The sequence below is a fragment of the Cygnus olor genome, chromosome 2 (assembly GCF_009769625.2).
Source record: "Cygnus olor isolate bCygOlo1 chromosome 2, bCygOlo1.pri.v2, whole genome shotgun sequence".
NCBI classification, from domain to species: Eukaryota; Metazoa; Chordata; class Aves; order Anseriformes; family Anatidae; genus Cygnus; species Cygnus olor.
The window spans coordinates 83,581,838-83,600,991 of record NC_049170.1 but is presented as its reverse complement, the minus strand read 5'-3'; positions in this window follow the sequence as shown (position 1 = coordinate 83,600,991).

Below are 19,154 nucleotides of genomic sequence, written 5' to 3'. Positions count from 1 at the left end.
TACTAAATTATTTTACTCCATGCACTACCTTTAAAACCAATGTGTGGTAAGAAGAGCAGTTTCCAAAGTCCTGTGTCCAGTGAAATACTTTTTCTCAAGGATGTTGAAGATTTTATTCATTCATTTATTTATTTATTATCTCACAGTATACAGAATGGACGAAAATTGTTTGATCTCAAAATTTCAAAGTTGACATTAACCCGAACATTGCAGCACATAATATATTACTACATCTATTTTCCTATGATGGAAAAAAATCTACATTTTCTCTTATAAGTAACAATCAGATAAATTAATATCGCCTATAGTAAAACAAGAAATTAACACACTAGTAGAAGTATTTCAGTGACAGAAAATGAATATTTAGTAATGAAATGATGGTGAATTCTAGCAGGCAGATTTTAACAACAAATAAAATGTAGGATGCACTGACAAAAGTTTCGACCAAGTAATTCCTCCCTCCCTCCCACTGCTATAAACAAACAAACAAACAAAAACACAGAACCTTAATTTAAATATTTGGATATGAAGATTAAAGGGCAGATGTAAGCTTAAAAGCAACAGATTTGGTGATTGCTTAGGGCAGTGTGTTATCTATTAGCTCAACACTTTTCAGGAATGTAGGAGATAACTGAAACAAACTGTTAACACTGAGAACAAGGTGGGATATACAGAAGCTGACATGCTCAGTGTTACAGCTTATTACACTAAAATATGTTGAGAAATATTGTTAGATATTGTAACTTTGCATTTGTGTTTTACCCGATTTCAGCATGAACATCACTTGAGTTTCCTCCCGAAGATGTAATGTCTTAGAGCAACAGCTTTTAGAGCAAGATCCCTGGATACTAGGAGTCTGTGCTAGAAGGAACTCCTGTCCAGTCCAACAGAATTATCATTCTGAGATAGGAGAAAATATCTGATCCCCTCTAATGTCCCCCAACAGCCTCAGAGGACACTCCTTTTCAGGAGGAAGGAGATTGTTTGATGACATTAGATGAGAGCTTAGAGGACAATAGCAGAAACTGAGTAGGATTGCACAGAGTTCTCAGTCATCTCTTAAAGCAATGTTGCCTGAAAATATAGTTAATTAATAGCAAGTTTCTGAGTACAACAACAACAAAAAATCCTGTAAATAAGTGATACAAAAGACAATATGTAGCTTTAATAAAATTCAATTTTTAGCTGGTAGTCATATTTTCATCCCCCTTAGAAATAGGATAGAAGACCAGGACAGCTGTATAATTTAAAAGTTTATATCCTCATGCCTAATGCACTGCAAAACCTTCTTTCTCTCTCCTTTTTTTTTTCTTTTTTTTTTTTTTTCAGCAAAATTCAGTTCTTTATTACAATCTAGTAACATCTTGTTTTGCTATGACAGCACTGTTTGCTTCTTGCTTTTTTGAGAGACCCTAACATTAACTGGACTGAAAAATCCCTGAATCTCTAAGCGAGCACTATCTCTTCTGTATTACCTTTCTGATCTTTTTCTTGTTGTTTTAACTAAGTATGATGCAATGGGAGACAGGGTGCAATCAGAAAAAAAAAACAAACAGTTTCAAAGCCTACAGATGATTTCTCCATATCACTTTCTTTCACTCCTTGTGGGCCTTCTGTATTAAATGTTTTAATTTATCATGAGACTTCATAAATGTACCTTCAAGATCACAGTTACAAAGAAATACAACACCTTATGCATATGGTAATTATTTGAAATACTTTCATTTTAAAAGTACTTCAGTGACTTAGACTGTTGAGTTAAAGGTTAAATTAATTGGGAGTGATACCCAATTAGCTGTTATAAGTCTGGTCGCATTCAAGGTACTGGACTATCATAATTACGAATTTACAGATAACATAATACACCCTCAGTCTAGTTGCGTTCCATGAACTACCACAGCCACACTTAAAGATTTTGGTCGCGTTCAGTGAGAATTGTCATAGCTAGATTTAATGAGTAGTGCAACAGGTACACAGGTTCTTTAGATAGCTGTCATAAATTTACTGTGTGCAAACACAAACAAATACCGAAAGTGTGAGTAACACAGCCTGGCTATAAACACAAAAAGTATAAAGTGACTCTATAGAGATTTCTAAGTTTCCCTGGGAGGCACCTGGTATAACCAAGTGTTCAAATCTTAACCAAAGGTGTCCCAATGAGCCAAAGGAAGAGAAGTCCAGCCTGTCAACTGATCCCAGAAGTCAGTAAGTATCCTTCTCAATGGTATCTTCCCTAACATCCTCTCTCTCTTAAGCCAAATATATTATTTTCTATCTTTTAGGTGGAGCCTGAGTGACTGTAGTCATGCATATCTTGGTTATGATTGGTGCAAATTTGTCTTGCTTTTGTTTAAAGGTATAGGTTCAAAGAAATTCACAGCTCATGCTCATGAGGGGTGGTCACACTTTGGACGTGAGTAGCTTTTGGGATGGAGGTGTGTTTTCCTATTATAATGATATTATAATGAGAAAAGTTCACCAAAGTACAGCATTTTGTCAAAAACATGACAGGCCATTGACTCAGGGTAGTAAATGTTCAGCTTATCAGTTCTGGTGTGCACAAGAACAATCAAGTTCCCATCTTATCACAGAGCCTAGCCGCAGTGTCTCCACTCCTCTCCACAGTCCATACATTTCCTCTTAGAGTCAGCACACCAGGCTTCCCCAGTGTGATTAACATCTAAGGTTGGAGACCTAGGGAACTAGGCCTCTATGTAGTGCAGCTACACTCCAGCCTGGAAGTTTCTGCAATGCTGTACCTTTTTTTTTTTTAAATGTGAACATCAGTTTAATTTCCAAGTCACCTCAGGCACTTATTTCACACAGACATCCAATTTACAAGCTAAAATTCTACAAAAAAATGACCACTTTACTCTTTTAAGTACATCTTGGAAACCATAGGCCTACCACTGTATTCAGATATACTATGATGAGCCTAGTTCTCTTTTACAGTAAAACTTTTTCACTCTTTTCAGAGAATTCCAAGTTTCGGATAAGAAGGTCTTTGCTGTAATGTATGTTTCTTACTCAATTTGTATTTGATCTGAACAGTCCAAAACATGAATAAAATTAAGACAAGCCACAGGTTTATTTTTTTTTAAAACCAAATTTGAATAATTAAAAAGCCTCAGTGGGAACCTCAAGAGCCTCAACACAAATTTCCATGTTGTAGTTTCTGACTGACCAATTTGGCAAGATTAGTCCTGCATACCTGAGCCTTCATCAGGAAAGACAGTCTACATTAATGGAAAATGCATGCATATTATAAATGCATATTATAAATGCATGTTATAAATGAAGTCATATTAGAAAATCCTTTTTAATCAAAATAGTAACATATGTGGCATTGACAACTTAATGGCAGATGGAGCTCAATGATCCATGGAAGAAAACATTGTACCTACAAATTCAGAAAAATATGACTTTACATGAGGTGATGTTAAACTGAACAATAAATAGCATGATGCCAACTTTAAACTTCATAAGATGATACAAGCATATAAAAGAGATCTGTAGAGTATGTTTCATATAATCATAGAATGGTTTGGGTTGGAAGGGACCTTAAAGATCATCTAATTCCGACCCCCTGCCATTGTCAGGGACCCCTCCCAGTATATCAGGTTGCTCAAAGCCCCATCCAGCCTGGCCTTGACTTCAAGGGGTGGAGTATCCACAGCTTCGCTGGGCAACCTCTCTCACCACCTTCATAGTGAAGAATTTCTTCCTAATATCTAATCTAAACCTACCCTCTTTTAGTTTAAAGCCATTACTCCTTGTCCTACCACTATGATCCCTGATAAAGAGTCCCTCTCCAGCTTCTCTGTAGTCCCCCTTTACGTATTGAAAGGCTGCTATAAGTTCTCTCCAGAGTCTTCTCCAGGGAGAAGACCCCAACTATCTCAGGCTGTCTTTATAGGAGAGGTGCCCCAGCCCCTTGATCATCTTTGTGATCCTTCCCCAGACTTGTTCTAATACTTCTTTGTTCTTCTTGTGCTGGTGGCCCCAGAGCTGAACACAGTACTCCAGGTAGGGTCTCACAAGAACAGAGTTAGAGTGGGAGAATCACCTCCCTCGACCTGCTGGCCTTGCTTCTTTTGATGTAGCCCAGGCTTTCTGAGCTGCAAGTGCACTTTGCCTGCTTATGTCAAGCTTCTCATCAACCAGCACCCTTAGGTACTTGTCCTAGGGCTGCTCTCAATCCATTTTCTGCCCAACCTGTATTCGTGCTTGGGATTGCCCTGGCCCAGATGCAGGACCTTGCACTCAGCCTTGTTGAACCTCATGAGGTTTGTAAAGGCCTACCTCTCAAGCCTGTCTGGGTTCCTCTGGATGGCATCCCTTCCTTCCAGCATGTTGATCGCAATATACAGCTTGGTGTCATTGGCCAACTTGCTGAGGATGCACTCAGTTTCATTGTCCATGTCACTGACAAAGATATTAAACAGCAGTGGTCCTAATACTGACCCCTGAGGAACACCACTCACCACTGATCTCCACTTGGACATTGAGACCGTTGACTGAAACTCTTTGAGTGTGACCATGCAGCCAATTTCTTACCAACTGAGTGGTCCATCTGTCAAATCCATGTTTCTCCAATTTAGAGACAAAGATATCATGTGGGACGGTGTCAAACACTTTGCACAAATCCAGGTAGAAGATGTTAGTTTCTCTTCCCCTATCCACCAATGCTGTAACCCCATTGTAGAAGGCCACCAGATTTGTCAGGCATGATCTGCCCTTAGTGAAGCCATGTCGGCTGTCATCAATCACCTCTCTGTTTTCCATGTGCCTTAGCATAGTTTCCAGGAGGATCTGCTCCATTATCTTGCCAGGCACAGAGGTGAGACTGACTGGCCTATAGTTCCCAGGTCTTTATTTTTCCTGTTTTTAAAAATGAGGGTAATGTTTCCCCTCTTCAAGTCAGTGCAAACTTCACCAGTCTGTTATGACTTCTCAAATATGATGGATAGTGGCTTAGCAACTACCTCCATCAGTTCCCTCAGGACCTGCAGATGTAACTCATCAGGTCCCATGGACTTGTGCACCTTTAGGATCCTTAGATGATCTCGAACCTCATCTTCTACACTAGAAAATTCATCATTCTTCCAATCCCTGCTGTTGCCTTCTGGGGCCTGAGACATGTGCCTGGAGATCTTGTCGATGAAAACTGAGAAAAAATAGTCATTAAGTCCGCCAGCCTTCTCCATATCCTGGGTGACCAGGTGTCCCATTTCCTTCTGGAGAGGGCCCATAATTTTCTAGTTATCCTTTTGTTACTGATGTACCTATAGAACCATTTCTTATTGCCCTTGATGTCCCTGGCCAAACACAATTCTAAAAGGACTTTGGTTTTCCTAACATGATCCTGGATGCTTGGACATTGTCTCTCATTGTGTCAAATTGGTATGATACTGTGATGGTCAATGTACAGAAAAAGTGAACTGAAAGTGACAAAATGCTTGAAAGTGTGACATTTAATTTTGTCTGAAACAAATCTACTGGTCTTATATGTACATTGCATATGTTCATGCACACAGCAGAATTCTGAGTGCATTCAAACCTTTGTAAGGCTACTGTAGGCTGGTACCACATAATTTTTAAGAGTTTGAATAGAAGGACTAAATATATATGTGTGTATATATATATATATATATATATATATATATAATATGACAAGATATACAATATATAATGGAATCTAATATTTAATTGCATATAATTTAGTACAGCTTATTAAATAATATATATTATATAATAAAAGTTTATAAATAATTAATAAATAATAAATAAAATAAATAGCTTATTATATAATATATATTATATAATAAAAGATATATTGATATGTATGTATATCAACATATATATTTAATATATAAAATTGCATATAATTGTAATATATATTTTTATTAACTATACATATATCACACACACGTATATATAAAGAAACAAACCCCAAAACAGGGAGGCTGCATAGCCTCCTGCTTTTTGGGAAGCTGTTATGACAAAACATACTGGATTGAGCAGTATTGATACTTAGTATCAACTGAAACAATTTTTTGGATGTTCTATAAACTATCATCCTTGATTTTGTGAATCCAATGAATTTATTTTAATTTAAATTGACATCTATGCCAATATCTCTTTATATACTTTATTTGTAAATACTTTTTAATAGTATGAAGAAGTGAAAACAGTAAATTCTAGCAGGGGTGAAAACAGCAGAATCAATTTTTTTTGTACTTTGAAAAGAGTAGTAGATTAACACACTAAGCTACCTTTGAAATATTGCTGTTGGTAATGCAGAATTAATACCTGTTGGTTTTGACGGAAATTGTACATAAAAAATCAAAATCCACTTTCAGTTACTTGTGTCCTTCAGGACTGCATTTAATTGCCCTTAGGACAGAGAGTAGGGATATCTTTCGCATCTCATACACCAGCTGTGGTGCTTGTTCTAGCAATGACATGTTTCAACCTTCAGGAGAGAAAAAAAAAAAAAAAAAAAGTAAAACAGCACTGTTAAATGCTCTTGGTAATATTGTGAACAGGATTGTCACTGAGTGCCTCATGTGACACTGGGATTCTGGCACTGAAGTATAATTTACCATGAAATAAATTACTTTAACTTCTACCCAGGATATCAGAAAGATCTACAGTAGTTGCCCTTGAGCGAAAGGGCAAAAAGGGAAAAGGGCATTTGATCTTAATAAGGCCTTGCTAATTCTCATTAATGAGTATGATATCCTTTGTGAATTATAACAGGAATAATGAGATGAAAGAAAAATGTATTGATAAAAAGCAATTAGAATAAATCCCAGAGAAGACCAACTCATGAGAATATGAAGGTTGGTTTAAGCTTGAGTAGTTAGAGCAACCATATACACATTTGAATCACTGCATTTTTTTTTTTTTCAACTTCTAGATTTGCAAATAGCCATGGGATAGTTAATAAGGTCATGCTCTATTCTTCTATTCTTTTTTTTTATCTTATTTGAAATTTCAATAGCTATACCAGTGTTTCAATTTATTTATTTAAGTTTTTACAAAAAAAAAAAAAAAATCACAAAGCCATTTGGAATTACTTCTGAAAGAAGTAAATAATGCACATAGAGCAAGTACTTTTTAGCTACATTCTGAGCACTGGAACTTGTGAAAAAAAAAAAAAAAAGGAATCAGAATCACAGAATTATAGAATGTTTGGTTTTGAAGGGACCTTATAGAGCGTCCAGTTCCAACCCCCCTGCCATGGGCAGGGACACTTTCTGCTAGATTGGGTTGCTCAAAGTCCCATCCATCCTTGAGCACTTCCAGGGATGGGGCATCCACAGCTTCTGTGGGTAACCTGTTCCAGTGTCTCATCACCCTCATCATGATTTTTTTTTTCTTATATCCAGTCTAAATCTACCTTCTTACCGTTTACATCCATTGCCCCTTGTCCTATCACTACAGGTCCTAGTAAATAGTCTCTTCCCATCTTTCTTATAAGTCCAGTTTCAGTACTGAAAGGCTGTAGTAATGTCTCCCCAGATCCTTCTCTAGGCTGAACAAGCCCATGTCTCTCAACCTTTCTTTACAGATGAGGTGTTCCAGGACTCTGATAATTTTTGTGGCCCTCTTCTGGACCTGCTCCAACAGCTTTATGTCTTTCTTGTGTTGAGGACCCCAGACCTGAATGCAGTGTTCTAGGTGGGGTATCACAAGAGTAGAGTAGAGGTGGCGAATCACTTCCTTTGACCTGCTGGCCACACTTCTTTTTAAGCAGACCAGGATATGATTGGCTTTCTAGGCTGTCCAAATTTTCATTCACCTAGGTCCTTCTCATGGCTGTTCTCTGTGCATTCTTACCAAAGTCTGTACTGGTACGAGTGATTGTCCCTACTCCTGTGCAACACCTTGCGCTTGTCTTTGTTGAACTTCATGAGGTTCATGTGCAGCCACTTCTAAAGCCCGTCCAGATCCCTCTGGATGCTACCCCTTCTATCTATCATATCAACTGCACCACTGAGTCTGGTGTGGTCTGAAAACTTGTTGGACAGTGTCAATATGGACCCCTCAGGAACACTGCTCATCACTGATCTCCATTTAGACTTTGAGCCATTGACAGCAACTTTCTAGATGCTGCCAATTCCTCATCCACTGAATAGTCCATCCATCAAATCCATGTATCTCCAATTTCAAGGATATCTGATAATAAAGTGAGAGATGGTCAACTCTGCAAGAATCAGGAATAGCTAGAACTGTAGCATGACTATGTCTGCCAAAATCTTTTGTAACAAGTTGAAGTACTATACATTTCTTTTATTCTATGGAATAAAATTGGGCTACTGTTGTGGCTTAACCTCAATATGCAGCTAAGCCCCAGACAGGTACTCACTCACTCTCCTGTGATGGGTTAGGGGAAAGGATCAGAAATGCAAAAATGAGAAAAAGAAGTATGTTGACAAAAAGACAGTATAATAAGTAAAGCAAAGTTGCACATGAAAGCAAAGCAAAATAAGGAATTCATTCACTCTTTCTTATTGGGCAGGCAGATGTTCAGCCATTTCCTAGAAAGCAGTGCCTCAGTATGTGTAATGGTTATTTGAGAAGTACACACAAGAATGTATGACAAACACTGTAACTCCAAATGTCCCCCTTCATCCTTCTTTAGCCCACCTTTAATTGCTCAGCATGACATCATATGGTATGGAAATCCCTTTGGTCAGTTGGGGTTATCTGTACTAGTTCTGTTCCCTCTCAGCTTCTTGTGCACTCAGCTTACTCCCTGGCAGGGCAGTATGAGAAGAAAAGTCCTTGACTCTGTGTAAGCTTTGTTGAATAATAGTTTAAACATCCATGTGTTAGCAACACTGTTTAGGCAAAAAATTCAAAACACAGTACCACATGAGCTGCTGTGAAGAAAATTAACTCTATCTCCACCAAAAGTAGAACAGTCATTTGCCAAATAGAGAAAATATTAGAAGTTGCTCACTCAAAATTGGAATGAAATAGTGTCAGCATACCACAAATTTGTGAACATATACATACTATATATATATACTGTATATAAAATATATAAAAATGAAATAAATTTTAAATATATACAATTTGTATAAATATATTTATATAAATAAGGTCTTTAAATAATGCAAAACCATCTTGGATTTGAATTTTCGGTAAGTCCATAAAGATACAGGCTGCTAATAATGGACTTTTCATTTTTTTAGCCATTAAGGAACTTATGATTATTCATGTCTTTGTTATTCTTTCAAAATGTGCCAGTTGGTCTTCCTGTTTCATCAAATTTGATCTTTCCTACAAAAACAAACAAACTAACTAACTAAGTAACAAAAAACTGTATTAATATTACTGAAAAATTATATATATATATATGTATTTTTTTAATAAGTTCTCATTTGAAATCAAAGCCAGGATATGGCTGATGAAGCACTGGAACAGGTTGCCCAGAGGAGCTGTGCATAACTCATCCTTGTTCAAGGCCAGGTTTGATGGGGTTTTGAGAAACCTGGTCTAGTGGAATTTGTCTCTGCCCATAGAAAGGGGCTGGAACTCGATGATCTTTAAGGTCCCTTCCAACCCAAACCATTCTATGATTCAATATTTTTGAATTGGCCTCAACTGAGAAATAATTTACATTACCCTTATTTCTGATGAAGCCAAAGAAATGTTCTTTGACCAGCCACAAATTTCAGCTATTCACATTTCAATAAAAGGTAGGGCTACAAAGTAGAGGATGTCACCCATGATGTACTCTTGGTAAATGTCCATGTCTGTTATATTAGCATACCCTTCTCAGGAAGTTATGAAATCATGATGAAATTTAATGAAAGTGGAAAAAGATCATGCATTTTATGCCAGTGAGGCAGACTTCAGTTATACACAGATGACCTAGTTGACAGGGACCTATTCATAAAGAAATGCTACAACAACATGTTCAAGTCATTCCAGTCTAGCAATTTAAAAGATAAGATATTTTGAACGATCATGCTACATAAGTGTATGATTACGAAGCATAGAAAATAATATCTAACAAGGTTAGTTCCAGATCACAGAAATCTACTCTATTTAATGGTAACAAAGGATTAAATCTTTTAAAATGTTAAGAGTTGTATTTGTAAAGTGCTGCTTAGCAGTTTCAAGGAAGATTTGGAGCTACTGTAAACGACAATGAAGGTAAAAAATAAAAGCCTTTTAGCATTAGGCCATGAAAATAAACAAATCACATCTCATTTGACTTTAAGGGTATCCAGTTTTGGAACTCCTGGGTAGTAGAATTCAACGGTACTCTTTGGTATAAATTATTTGAAATCTTTTAAATGAATTATTGAATGGTGTAAATACTCAATTTTTTTTCTTGTATTTATGACCCAAATACTTTAGATAAGACAAATTTCAAGTCAGATTTAACTGGCTAAGCAAATAAAGCCTGTATTTATTTATTTATTTATTTATTTTAAGATTATGTCAATAATGAATTGTGTCCATGGTGAAAAAAAAAAAAAAAAAAAAAAAAAGAAGCTTCAGAAAAATGGTTGATGAAAGGCTGCACATTCCAAATATTAGAGTAGTTCTGTAGTAGCTTTATTAAAGAGAACAATATTAATCAGCTCAGGGTAGATTTATATACTATTTATTTGTAGCTCAGCACACACCCATAACATCCTGGTTGATATTTTAAAAAGAGATTTCCTGATTTAATCACATTTCAAATTGGATAATTCTGCCATTTAGCTTATCAAAATGTTGGGTTAAAATCTGCTTACTGATGTTTACTTCATATGTATAACAGTACCAAAAAATTCACCATGAAAAGATAGAGAAAAAAAAAATGCTGTGTTAGTAGTAGTAGTATTGTAGGCAGATTTTTCCAAAATGATCCAATCAGACCTGTTGTTCCATCTACTCTACCAGAATGATAGAATGATGCTACTGTTTATTCATCTGCTCTTTGAAAGGGAGAGCCAATTTTTTAAAAAGGAGGAAGGCTGAATAACTTGAAGGGAAGGGGCTCAGGTCCCTCCCCCGTAGAGCAGTATTGCATGTGAGTACAAAGAATGACAATGCTGGAAGAAGATGGGATGGGAAACTGTATGTCATGCAGGCACTATCATAAATCTGTCAATCTCACCCTCCCTCAGCAAGTTCCTACACTGAAGGCACCTAATTTAAACCTTCTGGTAAGTAATAGCACAAAGAAATCACATGCAAGTGTACCAAGTTCTTCACCTTATCTCTCTCTGATGTGTTAATTACAAGTCTAGTAAGCTCTTAATTTACTGCTGATTCTTCCCTGGACCAGCATAGCTTAATGATTTTACTGTCAGGTAATTCAGTTTTCAGAAGGCAGCTTACTCTAATACTTCTCATGTCCCCCTTGAAGCTAAGTCCCCTGAAAAATTTGTCCTGCAATACTGGGTTTGACATTCAGCGTTGTTAGCTCCTAACTCCTTGCCAAGACACTTCCTGCTAAGTTATACCCATTGACAGTCTGCCCAAAGTCTTTGCTACTGTCCTGAGTCTAACTAAAATCATTCTAGTTCCGTGCTTAATTGCTAGCTGCAGAACAGTGCCTGTTTACTTACAAGAGCCTTTCTCCATACTGCAGTGCTTTTAACTATGGTCTCAAACATTTCTTCTGATCTCAGCCACACATGTTCAATTTCTAACATATATCAGACCCAAATTACAGAATGTTTTCTATATCAAAGCCAGAGACTTGGTTATCACTGAGAATCTGTCTGGAAGCCAACAGCACATCAGTTTCCTGCTCTGCAGAGAAACACCAATAATAGTAGCAGTATACTGCCAGCAAAGCTTAAATGCTAAATTTCCATCAATAGAACGAAGCAATGAATAGCCACATCCAGGTGTTAGATCACACAAACACAGAGTTTTGAAAGGCTTCTTGAGGCCTATGTAAACATGGTTTATTGAACAGAGTATGGTTTTGTTCAAAATTTACAGTCACAAGGAGCTCTGCCTTGTTTCATTTTATGTAAAATCTCAAGTAAATACTCTAGGTTGTCTGAGTCAGTTCAGACACCATGAACAATTTGTTAGCCATGAATTTTGGTTTTGTCATGCATTCTACTACACTCTATTAAATCTAGAATACAAAGAAAAGTTTTTTGCTGTGGTACCTGGTAAAACACTTCATTTTATTTCATTTAATTTCCCCGCAGCCAAGTGACATTCAGGTTTCAATACTGACATTCACACATAAGTTGCTGCCTGAAGATGTTTTCTGAGGGCTTGATATATTGCTTTGAGGGAAAAGTGAAGGAGTTTTAATACCTATCAATTCCCAGATATTCTCCAAATATAATAGTTAAATTGGTTAAATTCAGTGAAAGAGCTTATTCCACGGCCCAAACATGGGCTTACAGGAACCCTAAGCCTTTATCTTCATGTAACAATTTTCCTCCTCTTTTCACATTTCAGATGTGTTATTTGACTATGCAGATAATCTGATTATATAGTTTCATTGACAGTGAGAAAGATACTTAGCAGCCACTATGTAGTTGAATCTTCCCTGTAAAAAACAACTAAAACCAACATTAATAGACCATCCCACACATTTTTTCAATACGCTGCCAATAACTATGACTCTTAGATTTCAGCACTATTTGAATAGTTAACTTTAGCTGTCAATTAGAAGATTGGTACAGCAATACTGATCTCTACTGTGATACTTATAATTAATCCAATGTATGTGTATATGTATATATATACACATTCATATATATATATGAAGTTGCAATACATTGCATTACAGAGATCACATTATTTTTCTGTAAGGTAACTGTTGCTGTCTTTGCTGAATAGTGTTGAATTGCCAAGATTTGTAATACATTCATATATGTAAATATATAGAAGAAATTAAAAATAAACCTTCCTTTTAAGACGCCCTGTGACTTGCTATGACCAGTCTCCTGTGAACTGCTGAAAGAAATAAAATGTGTATGATCAAAAAAATTGAACATGTTTTGACAGATTAAAGGGAAGGATCATATTTTCCAGGTCCTAAAGATTATAATTATGATTTTATCAGTGTGAAATACATATAAGACATTAATAAGACAATCAGAATGAATAATCAGAATGTTTATATTACATAATAGTATCCAGAACGTGTATTATGTTCCTTCAAACTAAAAAATTATAGCAAAACGTCTAGACAAAAGTCATATACAGATTGACCTTTGGCACCATGCAGAGTGTTGTGGTCTTAGTTTTTGTGAAGCATTATACGTGATACTATACTTTTTGTACTAGGAATCTCATGGTAACCTTTACTTAGAGTAGTAATAATCCAATTCATTGGAACAGAGCAGCCGAATTCATAGCAAAAACTCAAAGTTCTACCATGCAGCCTCAAGCTGAAGAAACCTTTTGTTCACAAAATTGGTAATTTATAGCAGTGCTCTTCCTGTTTGCCATTATTCAAACTTTGATAAGCTCTTAATGGACTAATAGATACCATCCAGTAACAATGTTGGAAACTGCAGACATAAACTTCTATTTTCTTCTGAAATGTTGTAGTACCAAATTCTCAGATACTGTAAATACTTGAACATTCATGCTGCATAGATTTATAACGGAAATAGTGATGTTTGTATGTATGTACAATGAATGAAAGGTACATGTGTAAGCAATCAGAAAGAACAGCAGAAAAAGGTTTAAAAAGGTGGCTTGTACTGAGAAGGAAAAGGCACCCTTCCCCAGGAACTGTTCTTAAAGGTAGCACTGAGGAATGTATTGCTTATAGCAAGATGAAAAGGTCTACACTTTCCTTAGGCACAGATATCTTCCCAGATGAAAACCTCTACACTCACACAGTAGAGATGGGATCTTTTTTTTTCTGTTGGCTTATCAGAAAAGCAGACTATGGAAATATAATTCAATCATAAATCCACAAAGTGAGGAAAAACATACAATACACATAAAATGAGCCAAAGTTTTATAGAAATGGGAGCATGTTTATAAATACATAAAATGCACTTTCTTAAAGACATCATAAATAAATACATAAATAAATAAACTGAGTTTTACTTCACTAATTTCCCTATCACACCATTCCACTGTAGTGTCACATTATCAGAGTAATCAAGTCTAAAGTTTAAAGACAGTATGGCTCCAGTTGATTCAAATGTATTTTTCACGGTTATTCTCACAATGAAACAAGGAAGAAGCTGTTGCAAGGCTATGTAAGAAAATATCTTAAAATAAATACTACAGAAGCAATTCAGTATTTTTCTTCTTGCCCTGACTTCAGTCACTGAATTATTCATGTTTATTGGAAATATCCTTTGGTAATCTGGAACTGTTAAATTTCCCAACCAAATATTTCGCATTTGTTTCATGTTCTTAAAGTAAAATTTGCCACTTATTTGTGTCTCCGCAGCTCTGTCTTCCAGAAATCCAATTTCTTCTCTCTAGCTTTGATGCAGCTGGATTCAGTTCAGCACTCAGATGCAATAAAATAGTAGAATGAATGAAGTAGATTCTCATTTGTGTAATTCCCCTGAAATACAGTAATTACATTTAATCTTCAACAGGTTTTGACAGAAGTTCAATGAAATTAAAAATACTACTGCTTTGTGAAGTTCTCAGAGTTTGGAGACCCAATGGTCACCATAGTCCTCAAAGGAAGGTTAGCACCATCAACATTTCAAAATCCTACTTAAGCAAAGAAGAAAAGGTAAAAAGTGTTGTCTGTATCCCATTTTAATGAACGTACTACTACATGCTACTGTGGATGAATGTTTTTAACGACCTAATATACTAAAGCTATAAATAAAACAAAACAGAACAAAACAAACAAACAAAAACACTAGCAGTAAATCAAATGAAAATATTTTTCCTTTCATTAGTTAAAGCAATGAAATTTCTACTTTGGTAACAATTTACAGTAATAAAAAGTCCCGATCTCTGCATTTCTCTTGCCTTCCTTATTTTAAGAATATTTTTTTCTCAGTTATATTAGTGAATGGATCAAAAAATTCATTCATACAAAAATCTTTGACCTGACATAGTTGACATAGGTACTAAAATACAATGAAAAGGTCACTAAACCTAAGTGAGTTTTTAAGGACCGAATTGAAATTATAGAGGTGAAAAGCTAGTTGTGTGTAGCAAAGATGGAAGCTGGGCTTGGATATCAAAAACAAAAGAAACTAATTTTCCATTGAAACAGCAAGACCAAAATTAAAATGCTTTGGAAACTGCCAATCTTCTTAAAATTTCAATTCATAAAAAAGTGCTAATCCAAGTGAATGTCTTAAGAGCTCTTTCTTGCAACACTTAGGAATAAACTGTTTCATTATTCTAATTTTGATACACATTTTCTTTAAAAATCTTCCAAAAGGAAATTTCAGTTCCAAAAGGAAATTTACAGTTTCAGTGGTACTTTTGGAGTCCCCAGCCTGTTAGATGACCACCTATCCTGAGGTTAGGTAAGGGAAAGGCAAAACAGCTACCAAGTGTTCCCTAAGCATTTGTAATAAATGTGGCAGTCTTAACCAGATGACTATTGCACATCAGGAAGTTAGTGGTACACCTAACAATTGACCTGAGTAGGTGGAGACCTGTGCTGTGCTCATATTACTTGGCCTTGTGTTGTGGTTTAACCCCTCAGGCAGCTAAGTACCACACAGACTCATTCCCCTCCAGTGGTGTGAGGGAGAGAATCAGAGAAAAAGCAAAACTCATGGATTTATATAAAGACAGATTAATAGGACAGAGAAGAAAGTGAAAATATTTACCATCATCATCATCATAAAAGAATACACAAAACAACTGATGCACAATGTAATAACTCATCACCTGTTGACCGATGTCCATCCCATCCTCAAGCAGAGGGTGCCTGCCCCACCCCAGCCAACTCTACCCAGTTGTATTGTTCAGCATGACGCCATATGGTATGGAATAACCATTTGGCCAGTCTGGGTCAGCTGTCCTGGTTCTGTCCCCTCCCAGCTTCTGATGCATTCCCAGCCTCCTCATTGGAAGGACAGCATGAGATGTTGAAAAGTCCTTAGCTCTGCAACGGCTAAAACATAGTGAACTATCAGCATTATTCTCATGCTAAATTCAAAACACAGCGCCATCCCAACTACTAAGAAGAAACTTAACTCTATCCCAGCCAAAATCAGGACCTTGTGTACTCTGTTGTGCTATACATATGTTTTGGTATAGGATAAATTGATCCAGAAGAGACTACAGCTAGTTCCCAGCTGGCATAACTGAAAACATCACTGGCATGTCTTGATATGAAGGAACATATTTCCATAAATAGATTCTCTTGAAGAAAAGACCACAATAGCAGTGAACTTCATCATGAATTTGCGCACTGTCATGTTCTGACCAGAGATCTGTGTGATGTTGCATCATCCCAGATTTCCATCATCAGGGATGTAATATTCTATAACTTGCTGTCAACTTTGCTAGAATATTAATGTCTGGCTTTCATGTTGGAAACCAAAAGGAACCAGCACTTTCTGGTGCAAAGCAATAAATGCAAATGTTAATCCTATGCTAAAAAAAGGGTATAAAGCCTCATTTTCCTTTATTGTATACCTAGCACTGTTGCCCCTGTGTGAATGATTTACGAACAACAAATTCCTCACAGGATATTGCTTTTCTTTATATATATATTTTGCAACTTTTTGGATTCACACAAAAACGATATATGAACAATAATTCCATGAGTGTATTTCTTAGTTCTCTATTTTATTGACACCAAGGGCTTCTCTAGACATGCATTTAGTTTTAGCATTTCATGGTATTATCCATTGCTAATGTTATGGCAGATATTTTTTCAAATCATTTCTTAATACATAGTTAATTATTCTTAGCATGGTGCAACACTTTCAAAGAGGAAAGCAACAACAACAACAACAAAAAGAAACCCACCCTCCAAATAATTTCAAATGTTTTTGTTGTTGTTGTTGTTGTTGTAGTTTTTTGTTATAGAGGGTAAACAGTTCAAATGACATACAGATATTTTTTTAATAAACTTAATGGTGTTAGAATCTTATTAATAACGCTATAGAAGAATAACACAGATTGAATGAATAATACAGGGACTTAAATTATGGGTAACCATATAAGGTTCAGAAATAAACACACACACACTCAAAAAAACAGACATTTGTCCACTTGTATGGAATGCTGCCCCATTAATAGCTTTCAGACAATCAAAGATCTGGTAGAGATGGTTGAGTCTGGGACTTGTCACTCATTTTTTTCTTTAGTTTTGTCTTCAAAGATCCCCTTTATCTGTTTCTATTGGTTCAAAGATTGTGGCAGTAAACAACTAGAAGTACATAAATGCTAGGATAGATCACAAGGATATAATTCCTGCTCTGATTATGTTATTTTATTTTCACTGATATCGTGAGGTCTCTGTAGGTCATATTTAATTCTTATTGCTTTGTTGCTTGCCCCTATGAGATCTTTATCTGATTTTGGGCTATGCAGTTTTATTTCAATTCACAATCCTAATTTCAAATCAGTCCTGAAAGATCATGTAGAATGAGAGAATATCTGTACCATTCTGTTCTTTGATCTCTATTATCCCCATTGATATAGATGGTATTAAATGTGTATAAATGTGTATAAATACACTGCCACTGTTGATTTCCTTCGGTCTAATAGTTAAGCTGCATTATTATTAAAAGAATCAGCAGCCATTATTGAGCATTTTAGCAAACAAAGCAGAATAAGAAGGTTTGGGTTCATAATGTTACTAGTGGCACTGATAGTAGAAGTAATGAATGGTTTATGGATTCAGACAATCCATTAAAACTCATGAGACTAACACTTAATTACCTTATTGTAAAACAAATGTTTTCTCTTCTTTCAAGGTCTGCCTTGAAAACGTTTTAAGTTAACACATACAATACCGACATGGAACTTATCAGATATCCACAGAGAAAACAAATTGATCATGGCATAAGGGGCATCATATCAGCAAAATCTATTACGTGTTGTTTATGTTTTTTTTTTCCATCTTTGTTGTTTTTGTTGTTGTTGACCAAAGTTTTCAAGCTTGAAATGCAAAAAAAATAGAGGTTTGTAAAAAATATGAGTACATATAAAAAGACCTTTAAAGGCTTTAAGGTTTAATCATTCTGAAGTCTTGAAAAAAAAAAAAAAAGTCACAATTATATGAAATTGTGTGTAAAATTCACCTGTTTCTTTTACTCAGCTATGGTGAAATCCAAATCACATTCTAACAAAGCATAGCATACACACGATTCCCTGGTGTTCTATGGATTTACTAAGAATTCGGATAACTTTACTTTATGGCTTTATGGTGGAATTTAAGATGAGGTAGACACAAGAACAGAACCATACCACTCAGTAACATACAAAATTTATTTAGTCAGTGGGATGGGTAGGGTGGGTGAATAGCAGCTTAACACACACACACATGTGCACACCCCCCCCATACTGTACAGAGTCACACATGCACATGAGTCTAGGTCTTTGGTTCAGCTGTGACCAGCACCACAGACATAGTGGAAGAGGACACTCGCTGCTGCTGGCTGAAGTGCTCAAGTCCTGGTGGTTGGCCTGGACTCTACACATGGCACTACCCTCTTGGGCTCAGCCTTCTGCACAACACTGGATGATTGTGGATGTATACTCTCCTGAGAGGCTATTGTGATCATTGTTCTTTGCTTTCTAACTTGGATGGTATCATGAGCCTTACTAGTTATATTATCAAAGGCCAATCTCTCTGAATTTTACTATATCTAGATCCACTAAACATAGTTTCCCAGGTCACTCATGTTAAATGGATGCAAAGATTTTTTGCTTTCTTTCCCATTTGTACCTAAGCCATTAGAGCAGAGCAGATGTAATCCAGAGGAACAGGGAACCCCCAACCCCTTAACAATTAGCTGTGATTTACTTGCCTTCTCAGCACATACCAACATCATCTAATGAGACACAGCTGGGTAGTGTAATCAAGGTCTCATTTTATCTGAGGTATACTTGTAAGACGGCTTCATCCTGTGATACTTTAAATACTAGGTCAATTTTTCATATTCACACACCGGAATTTTTCATGATTGATAAGACTCTATATATTTTTGTAACAGTTTCATATGTTTTCAAATAAAATGTTATAACTTAATTTGAGAAAT